This window comes from Sylvia atricapilla, chromosome 13, assembly GCF_009819655.1.
Source record: "Sylvia atricapilla isolate bSylAtr1 chromosome 13, bSylAtr1.pri, whole genome shotgun sequence".
In the NCBI taxonomy this organism is placed as follows: domain Eukaryota; kingdom Metazoa; phylum Chordata; class Aves; order Passeriformes; family Sylviidae; genus Sylvia; species Sylvia atricapilla.
The window spans coordinates 16,272,253-16,283,037 of NC_089152.1; positions in this window are offsets into that span (position 1 = coordinate 16,272,253).

The following is a 10,785-nucleotide window of genomic DNA, read 5'->3' on the forward strand; positions in this document are numbered from 1 at the left end:
AGAACAGGCTATGTAAAATATCCTCACAAATGTATTTGCACACACTATATGCTCTCATTTAGAAAAAAAATTGCCTTACAGGTTTCATGTAAAAATAGAAAGCTCTTTCCTACACAAAGTTTGTTTTAGTAGTTGAGGTTTGAATCTTGTGACTGGGAGACTTCATGATAACCCACACAGTTATTTTGAAGTTTAAAGCAAAAGTAAAACCTGCTGTACTCTATAGATTCTTAGAGTACTCTTCCATTTCAGCTTGTCACTTACAGTAAATTTCGTGTTACATTTCTTTCTCTCTTTACTACCTTCCACAATATGTAGGATTCTTTCATAATTCCTCATGGAAATCCTTGTTGCTATTGTAGAGATTTAACCACCATTTGAAAATGACAGAAAGCAGAAACTCAGACAAAACTACTATAGATTAAAAAAAAAAATAAATTATGGAAGTAAAATCCTAGGTGGTGAATAACTAACATGAAAATCAGCTTGCTTACAGAAAAGAGAATATATTTTTTTCCACATGCTTCATGGCAGTGTTACCCTATGGACATATTACCAAAGTCCACAGGACTTTTCCCAGGTTCTTTTTGCAGTTTGCACCATGTTTCATCCCTGCAGGGCTGCCACTGCTCCCCCAAAGTAATCAGCACGGATTTCACAGTGTGCTTGTTGTCACCTTAGCACGATGGCAATCGCTTGCCTCCCACTCAAGGAGAGAGGGAAATAATGAAATATTTACAGCATTACCTTTACACTAATACAATTTTTCTTGAATTTTCTATAAGCTTTCTAATGCCCTGCTATTTTCCTGGTACATGCAGCAGTGAGCACCACTGCTGTGCCTCCCCTCCACTGAGACTCACAGCTTTACAAGTTCTTTATTGTGATTTTCAATTACCATAAGGAACCGAGAGATCAGAGAACAGTTTTCAAAGGAATAACAAGTGGTTCGCTTTAAAGTTCATTACTAATGTTTGTGGCTTTTCATAAATCAATACAAACAGGCAAGAACAACATAGCAGCTCTACTTTGGAGTTTTTGGTTTGTCTGAATGTAAAACTACTACTAACAAATATTATCTTTAAACTTTCTTTTTTCCCCCCTAATGCTGTAAAATCTGTCTGAGAAATTGTTTGAAATCAATTGGTTTAGACTTCAAGAGCCAAAAGATTTATAATGCTCACAAAAACCAAAAGCCAACCTGAAATACTTTGTATCTAGTGATCACTTGTTTTCCACTGGAAATTTTAAGCTTTCCCCACTTTATATCCACACCTCAAAAAACGCCAAAATCTAACAAAACCAGGAAAAAGATCTTTCATGAATGAGAAACAAGTGATAGGGTTTTTAATACAAGTGCTTGACGCCCCTCTGCATCAAGCAGACATGAGGCAAGCAGCAGCATGTGATGATGATTTTCCAAAATGAATGGTATTAGCTATTCTATCATCTCAGGTTCACGAATCTAGGAGAGCAATTTCTCACATCAGATTAAAAAGCCCTTAATACTTTTTTACCTCAAAATCTTCCAGCTACATTATGGGATCTTGTGTCCTTTCTTCTGGCATGCTGGGCCCCTGTCTGAGCAGTTCTGAGGTTATGTTCCAACACCAAAAAAAAAAAAAAATTAGGAACGTCCTTTGCATCGGTGCTCAGAGTGGAAGCTTCATGTGATATAAAGTTTACATTCCTTCTAATCTCATCTCATAACTCTATTCCATGGGGACATCTTTATCAAGGAATAGATTCTTGGTCTAGGATGCTGAAATTAAAAATTCCTTACTAATTAATTTTTAGTTGGCACAAATCAGAGTCTTTTTAAGTTCAGTAGGAACTGTAAGTCTCTTCTCCTTGTTTAACCACTTATAATTAAAGATAAATAAATAGCTCAGCTCTGTTTTTTCCCCAGATGAACATACTGATTACCACAGTAGGTTTTTATGCAGAACTTCAGTCTGGGGATGTGAGATTTTTAAGAATCCAGCTCTCCAAATGCTTTCCCCTGAGAGGGGAAGGGATGGGGGAGGTGAATAGTTCTGAAACCATCATAAAAAACTTTCCAGCAGTATTTTTTAAAAGCCTGTAATTGTTTTTAATACTCAAAGATGGAATATTTGTTTAAAATGACCATGCTTGCACACAGCCCTTTCATCAGAAAATTATAAACTGTGGACTGCACACACAGACAAAGGACAGCCACACTTTTAGTCAAGACTTTCTGTATCAGGTGAGTCGTGTGCCCCTTTTGGCAGCACGCAATTAATAGAATGTGTCAATGTACACCTCAGGCTTCATGGGCAACAGAACATCCAGAAAGCAAAAAACTCACTGTCAGTGGATTTACACATATTAAAACATGAAAAGATTGGGGGCTTGGAGAAATAAGACTTAGGAAAGCATATAAGTAATGAAGAATAAAACTAATAAAGTGCTTTACCTGATACATGCCTAAGTGTTTTGCTGAACTCAGACCTCATAAAATACCAGGAATAGGGTCTTTAATATTCTGGATTTGAAAATGGACTATTAAACCACAATATTTTTAAATTAGTAAAGCTTCTCCTGAGGAAACAAAAGGGGGAAAATAAACCCTAGAATATATGGTCTGTCAGATTTTCTGTTTTTAAAGGTCCCCTTTTGAAGTTTTGATTCAAGCTCAAGAAACTGAGTTGTACCAGTGGTCCCAGAATTATAATAAACTATTTTCCTGTTGGAAAACTGAGCTGTCTTTTTTGAGTGGCCACATGATAGCAATTCTGTTCCCTTGACAGCATCTATGGAACCATCAAGAGGAGAGTTAGAAGAAGTCATGACAACAACAAGCCTCTCCATGATGGCTGTTCCTGGACCATCAGCAAAGCAGAAGAAACAACACAGAGGTTTCAAAACAAGCCCCTTGCTGAAAACATATGTGAAATGATTTCATGCTCTCAGAATTAGCTCCAAGGAAGCCTAGGCCAGGTCACAGTACTTGTTTTGCCAGTACCAGGAAACAAGACATCAAAATAAGCACAAATAGTTAAACAATATCCCTCTGTGTCCTGTCAGGCAGAGTGAGACAGATGCAGCAACCCGCCCGAGCCTCTGAGGAGGTTGGAGCAGGGGCTGGCAAAGCCAGGGATGCTCATCACAGCCCTGTCACTGCACCCAGCCTTTCCCCCTCGGCCCTGTCCCTTCTGCCTCGCTCTCTTCCTGCTGGGTTAAAAGAGCTGCCAGTCACCAGAGCCACAAACTCACAGCAGGAATGGCTCCAGCTCTTCAGGTCTCCGTGCTCAGGGCTTCAGAAAGCAGGACTTGACCTACAGCCGGAGAATTTGGGGAGCCACCTCAGGACTGCCAAAGCCCAGGAGCTGCAGCAGTCTCCTGATAGAAGCCAGTGTCATGTGAGAAATCATTTAACCAAGACACCTGTCAGATTTTTCAGAATTCTTCCCATATGTATGACAATACAAACTAGTAGAAGCACATATTTAAGCTTTTATCCAGATGCTCCTTGGTTTGTGACTGTCTTGAATTCGAACTGTGCCCCCTTCTAAAGTGCTTAAATGGTGGCAGAAAACCATTAAGGCAAATAAAAGAATGAACAAGGACATGCACGGTTGATATAAATTAATTTTTATATTTAACTGCATACATACAGCAACTTGACCATGGTATTCAGTCATCTGCACTTTGTAAAGCCCTGTTGTCCACAAACACAGAATTTAATAAATAGCTTTCAAGGTATTCATTCAATTTCTAATGTAGATAAATAATGAAGAGCCAGCTATTCATTAGTATTCAGTGGCTGAAAATATCTGTTATTCCTCTTGATGAATCTGACCCAAGGTCTCCCTGCGACTGGGGGGAACTAATATTGTAGCTAAGAGAATAGTGTGCTGTATCTCTAAGAGAGCAGAAAGAACAAAATGAGTTAGTTACTCAAATAAGCAAATGATTTACTCCAATTTTGTAAAAAGCTATGGAAAAAATTCCCTTTAGGAAAAGAGTTCAAAGCACACCACTGGTCTAAAGCATCCAAAGAGCAGGCAAGCCTTCCAAGATGTAGAAGAGGTGTCAGCTCTTTGTGACTTAGTCAGCAACAAGTTGTCTGCCTAACCCATTAAGTCTGCTGCCTATGAACCCTCCCTGGCAACAGGGAAAGGGAGAGAGGCTCCTGCATAAAATCCACTTCATAATTTCAAAACTTCAGTCCTGACTCATCCCTGCCACAGACTTGCTTTTGGTTACTGAGAATTTGTTTTGTTTGATTTTAATTTCATTCTGAATTAGAGCAGCATTATTATTCTTGCCAGGGAGTAGAAGGGGTTAGTGTGCAGCTATTTCATATTTAAGCAAGATTGTATTTAATGCTTTCAATTTTAGTGCCACTGCCTCTGCAGAATCGCAGATATTTCAGTGTTTGGTCACTGCTACTTTCTTTATCCCAGCAGGTTCCCAATGCAAGCAGTTCATACACTGCTATGCCAGCTCAGCCAAGCAAGACTGGGAGTTTTGTGTTTGTACTGCCTGTGTCTAACTAGAGTAGCAGCAATTGATGAACATTCTGAAAGGCAAAACCTCTAAATGCTCGAGAAAATAGCTAAAGCATTTGGCTCCCCTAAAAGAAGAAAAGATCAGACTGGTGTGCACTTCACAAAGTGCTATGGAACCCACTAATGGCAGAATGTTCTCCATGCACTGGAAGGACAAAGAGAATTAATACATTTCTGCAGCTGCCCCCAGGAAGCCTTGTAGATTCCTAAATGGATCCACACTACCACTGGCTTTATTCACAGATGAGCATTTACATTTGGTCATTTACTGGAATGCTTCTCACAGTTGCTCTAATTTATGGACCAAGAGCCACACTTCTAGACTCTTTAAAAAGATTAAAAGAAAAATTGGCAAGCTTTGCATTACCTCCCTTCCTGTTTTAACTCCAGAAAGGGCAATTTCTGGATGAACTAACTTGGGCACATCTCTGTAGTTTCATTAGGAAGAAGGATGCTCAAGTTACAGACTTTGAATGGCAATTTCAAATCACGCTTGGAACTCAAGGGGGTCTAACAAAGTAGAGAGCTGTGGGTGCACAGAATGACAGACGATTCCATACTGAGTATTAACTCTTCTGTGTTGTTTTTATATTAATGTTTTAACTTGTTAGTGGGTTTAATTATGCTGCACAAGCTAAAAATGGAGCTTTCTCAACTTATTTCTCCTTAAAGGTGATTTGGAAGCTTTTAATCTTTTTTGGTCAGGGTCTTTTGTATGATGTGATAAAATAAACAAGCACAAGCTAGAATAACAGTCATACACTAATCTGTGAGCATTCCCAGAAAGGAAAAACCATCTCCTGTTTCAAGTTCCGATGCATCATTAAAGAACCAGAAGAGGCAAACAGAATTTTTCTGTTTTTACAGAATTTTGCATTCTGTACTGGGGCCTTAGGGGAGTCTTTAAGGGGGAAATGGCAGGGGTTAGTGTTCACTAAGGGAGAGAGGGATTTACTGAACAACAGATGTTTAAAAAACTAGATGTTACTTCCTGCATTCTAGTAATCTTCATAAACCACTCACTTTACTACGTTTTTCAGTTTTCCCTTTTATCACTTCTTGCTGATAAAAGTACCTGTAAACTTTTAGTTTGCATCCATCTCAGCTCTACTAAAATGACACAGGGAAACAGACTGTAGTCAATGACCTTATATCAACTGGGCTACATTATGCATCTAGAAATACAAATGAGGTTTGATACTTAGTCAGGGTTTTCAATCAGGGAGAGTTACACATCCTCATAATTATCACCCAGGTTTATGCTAGTCTGCTAAAAACAGGGCTGTCCTGAAACTTGTTTTTCAAGGGAATATTCTGAGTATTTAATTTTCTGACAAATACAGATTATGTTTCCTTTAGTCAGAACACAGATTTTTCTCCTGATTTATCAGAATTTTTCTCAAAGGCACTGGTACAATGTATGAAATGGGAATATGAGAATAAAGACTACTTGCAGAGGTCATATCAAGACAGAATATAACATAGTAATAGCTGAGAATGGTTACACAGGAGCACAACCTGAGAATTATTTTTGGCTAGTGCTGATTGTCTGCACATCATGAAGCTCTAGTCCCTTTTCAGTAGAGCCTCCTGTATCACCCTTGAAATTTAGGCTTAGAAAAAAAATTAAGTGTTTTCAAAAGCACTCAGGAGCTTTTGGAAGAGAATTCACAGAAAGGTTTCTGCACAATGACACTGAGCTTCACAATGTCTAACTCAGAGTCAAACAAGGCTTAAAACAATCCCCAGGGCCCAGTTTGGTGCCCAGGGCTCCTCCTCAATGCAGAAGGAGGGTTAGGCAGAGATGAGGATCACACAGAGCAGCAGAGATGTCTTAAGGCTGCAGACACCAAGTGAGCAAATCCTCACTGCAGGGACACTGCTGCCCCCACTCTCTCAGCTTCCAATACAAAGGCTTTTTCTACCACAGACCACAGGGTACACCTGTCTTTTGTAAAGAGCTGCAGGGAAAACTCTTTCTTCATCTAATAGCTCAGCAGTTAGAGCTCTCACAAAAGTTTTAGGACAGTTCTAATTCCTCCTCCAGCTAAGGTGCACATCTTTTACCCAGGGGAGCATAAGGTAGACATTTACCACTTCTGCTGCTGAAACCAGCAGAGGACAAGCGGGGAAGAGAACAGTGTGACTCTACACGGTAACAGTGACGTGCTGCTCCTCAAGATACATCCTTACACACTTTGCTATCCTGGAGGCTGTGAACAGACTTGATCAGGTAGGGGACTTGATAAAGTGACACGAACTAAGGTGCAAATACTGTCACTGATTCCTGCCCTGCTGGGGGAAGACATGCAGATCATGCAACATGCACAGATTTTCCATCCCTGCTCCCCAACACCAAAAATGTCCATCCTGTAGCCTCATCAGGCTGTGGTTCCAACACCTAAAACAGCTCAAGGATAGACATTTCTTCCAGACACAAGTCTGCTGATTGGTGCCATCATACCTGGTCTTCAGTGTACAGAGATACAAACCTCAATCTTTATTTCCATGTTTAAAAACAACTGTAAAATGTTTATTGGGACAGGACCTCTCAGGTCTTGCTGAACTCTTAATAAGCAGAAACTGAATTTAGGACAGTGCCTTTCCAGAAGCAAATTAACATCTTGCTTCTCTAGGACAGACATTGGTGCATCCTCATCCTCCCGTATTCCCAGCTTCTATTGAAGCTCAAATCCCAGAGAGGCTGGGCTCCAGGAGACATTTCCTCACAGCATTTCACCAAACCAGCTGCAGTGTACACAGGGGAAGCAGAGCTGCTGAGGAGCCCCATGACAGCCCACGGTGCACTGATTCTAGCTGGGAACCTACAGGGGCAAGCTCCAGGGCAGAGACACTTTCCAGTTTAGATGCCAATTCACCCCCCAGCATTGCCCCCACAACCAGTGTTGGTGTGACCATAACTCAGCCCATCCCAGGAGGGTCACAGTGTGCAGAGGAATTCTGCTCCAATCTAATGAACTTGCCCTTGACTGGTTTAACTGCTGAGCTCTACTTTTAAATTAAATGGGCCAGCTTCAAATCATTACTCTCCAATATTTGGGAAGCTGTCATGAGACTGCTAAATACACTCAAAACTTCTAGTTTAGCTCCTCATAAGTTCTATACGATCTCAATCCAGAAAACGCTTCCATCTCTGACCTTGTGACCACAGCTCCTAAAAAACATCTTCACTGCCAAAAGGTTTGGCTGCTCCTGCTGAAATTGTTCAGATGTCACCATGGCCTAGAAGCTTCCTGCGACTTTTCAGCAGCCACTGGTACAACAGTGCCAAAGCCAGACAAGAATTACAGATACACCAGTATCTGAGAAAGTCTTCACGTGTTTTAGTGGTTTGCATTGGAGTGGAAAATAAATATTTTGAGAATGCACAAAAAAAGGGTATGTGATTTATAAAAGAAATCCATTTCTCATTTATAATGAAAACTCTTGTGCTTAAAAGTATGACATTCAGAATTGTTTTTTTCTGACTCTGACTAGGTATCAATGCTACTTTTTGACATACAAAAGTAGTTTCTAAAAGCTGTGTGAGGAAGAACTTTCACACCTCAACATTTATAGTATAAAACAAGATATAAATTATACTCTCAGTGCTTTAAACTTCCTTCAGCTGAGAAAATTACACTGAGTAAAGTATTTGAAATGTCAGACAAATAGTATTAATTACAGGCATTCTCAAAAAATCAAATAAGATTTTTAATTAAAATTTAAGTTTCTTGTCAAAATAAGAAGATTGCCTAGGTCTTAGCTGCCTTTAGGCAAATGTCAGCAGAGTTTTCAGGCCTGGAGGAAAAGATTAAGAGTTTGGTGCATCTGGTTTGGCCATTCATGTTTCTCATCTGATTGAGATCTGTCCCCAACAGATGCTTGATGAAAAAGCTCAGCTGCTACACATTTTTACAACTACTGTAAGTCTTGAGGGGGAAAAAAACCAAACTAACACAAAACAAAATTGGGAAAGGTACCAGAGAAACAGTGGGAGACAGAGAGACTGCATATCTTCCCTTTTTCTGAGCTACAGAGAATTAAAAGGCTTAACTTTTTAGAAACCAGATGTATCAGTCTACCTGAAAATCCTGCACAAAAGTGCAGTTTATCAGGTCCGTAAAAGCAGCTGCCGAGGCAAAGGTAAAGTGCTGGAAGGAACCACTGACCTGTGGGTGTTTCTCCCAGAGCACAGAGACAATTCATATGAAACACATCAGCCTTGGCAGAGTTTCATCATTGTTTCAACCTAGAGCTTGAGGTGGAAAGACTGACAAATACAAAGGCCTTGTCTCAGCTCCCATCTTACTAATTTCAGACTTCCACTGACTCGAAAATTGTCAGAAAGGGCTGGTCTGTGAGCGAGGCAAATGAGCTCGCCTGCTCTTCCCATACAACCAGGAAGAATTACAGAGCTGTCAGTCACAAGCTGTGCTTGCAACATCTTATTCCTCACCTCACACACCCCTGACATTTCACTGTCCCCTTCACCCACAGCCCTCAGGGTTCTTGACCAGATATTTTCACCAGGAAGTCACCTTTATTAAACATTCCCCGAGAGTTTTACCTTTTCATTATGGCCATTTTTGTGTGATGCTATTCCAGGAATAGCTGTGTTGCAAACCAGAACCATAACTAACACCACCAGATGGTATAAATATGTCTGACTGATTATTCCAAAACCATAAAATGCAACTTTGCTCATAGTTCTGTTCATTAAGATTCACAAAGGCTTGCATTTTTGTTTAGATCCTGACTGAATGCAGAAGAAATACTGCCCAGACCTCTTACTACATTCATTCACAATTCTTTTCCCACAAATTGTATAGGTGTTACCTTCAACTGATACACTGCACTCAGTCCAGCTGCAAAAAAAGAGACTGGGACCAAGGCTTCAAGGAAGGAAGCACTCTCTGCTACTGCTAAATAAATGAACACAAAGACACTGTGTGCTTACAGAACTGGAGAATTCTTTAAAAGCAAAAAAGGGATTTTCATGTACCAGACTCAAACTTCAAAAGTGTTTTAAGGAATATAATGCAATATACAGTAAGAGAGGTCATGACAGGTCTCCTCCAATTTATCCTTAACTGCGAGCGAAATTCCTTTCTCTTTCTAAAAGCAGAGACAAATAAACTGAACAGATAAACTTCTACACATTGCAAAATTTGCACAGCTCATCCTGTTCTTTAGTGGAAGAGCTTGCATGGAAATGCTTTTGACTCTAAAAAGAGGTATTGCTGTGATCCCAAAGAGAATTATTTGAGTGCATCCAGTTAAAAGACACATGGCAAGAACTAAGGCTTTCTGTATTTTCAGAAGTGGAGTGCAAACATCGCAATTCGTCTAAGACACTCTTCAAAGAGCCTCAGAAAGAGACAAAACTTCTCACATTCTTACCCTAAGACATGAATGTTTCTTTTTCCTTGTGCAAAAACATCTCCAGATCACAACTTTCACAGACTGGAAAACTTATCAGACTCTTCACATAAGAGCAGACTTTAGATCAAGCCCAAATATATTCATTTTTTGATTTTAAGGAGCACGTACAGCAAGAGTTTTATTTGTTCTGCTCCCATGTTATCATAGTTTCATCTTCTATTCCCTGCTGCAAAATTAAATTCCATGTGATTTTCTTACAATATAGACAAGAAAACCCCTGAAAGAACTTTCTACTGATCAGACTTCTGAGAAAATCTTCTCAGTCACTGTAACAATGAATAATGACTTCTGAATTCAGGCCTACAGAAAGCAGTCCCAGAAAACCTTGAACCATACAAATAATTTTATTAATATGTTTCATCATCATTTTGGTTTTAACGCTCTCTTTGGACTTTCTTAAAGTCCTTAATTGTATCTTAAATATTTAGATGCGATCTTGATACACATTTTATATCAACATAAACTTAGATAAGGGTGGAGTTTTTTAGATCTACTTGCTTATTACACCAGTGACATGACTCTACACATATCCATTTAATTGAATTCACACTGCTTGGTGTTACTTCACCTACTCTGAGCAAACTGAGACAGATAAACTGGTTTTCAGAAAAATAATAGATTTCAGTGGCAGTTTTTAATCAGCTTTCTTTTCAGAGTCCTTAAGAGTTCAGTATTTGGTTTGTTAATGCTACAAAGAAGCACTTATTTACAGCAGCTCCTTCAGAATAAATTTTTAAAGGAGTCTCCAAATTTCATTTTAACAAATGCTTACCTTGAAGTCAAGTAGGAATTTTCAGCTATATTA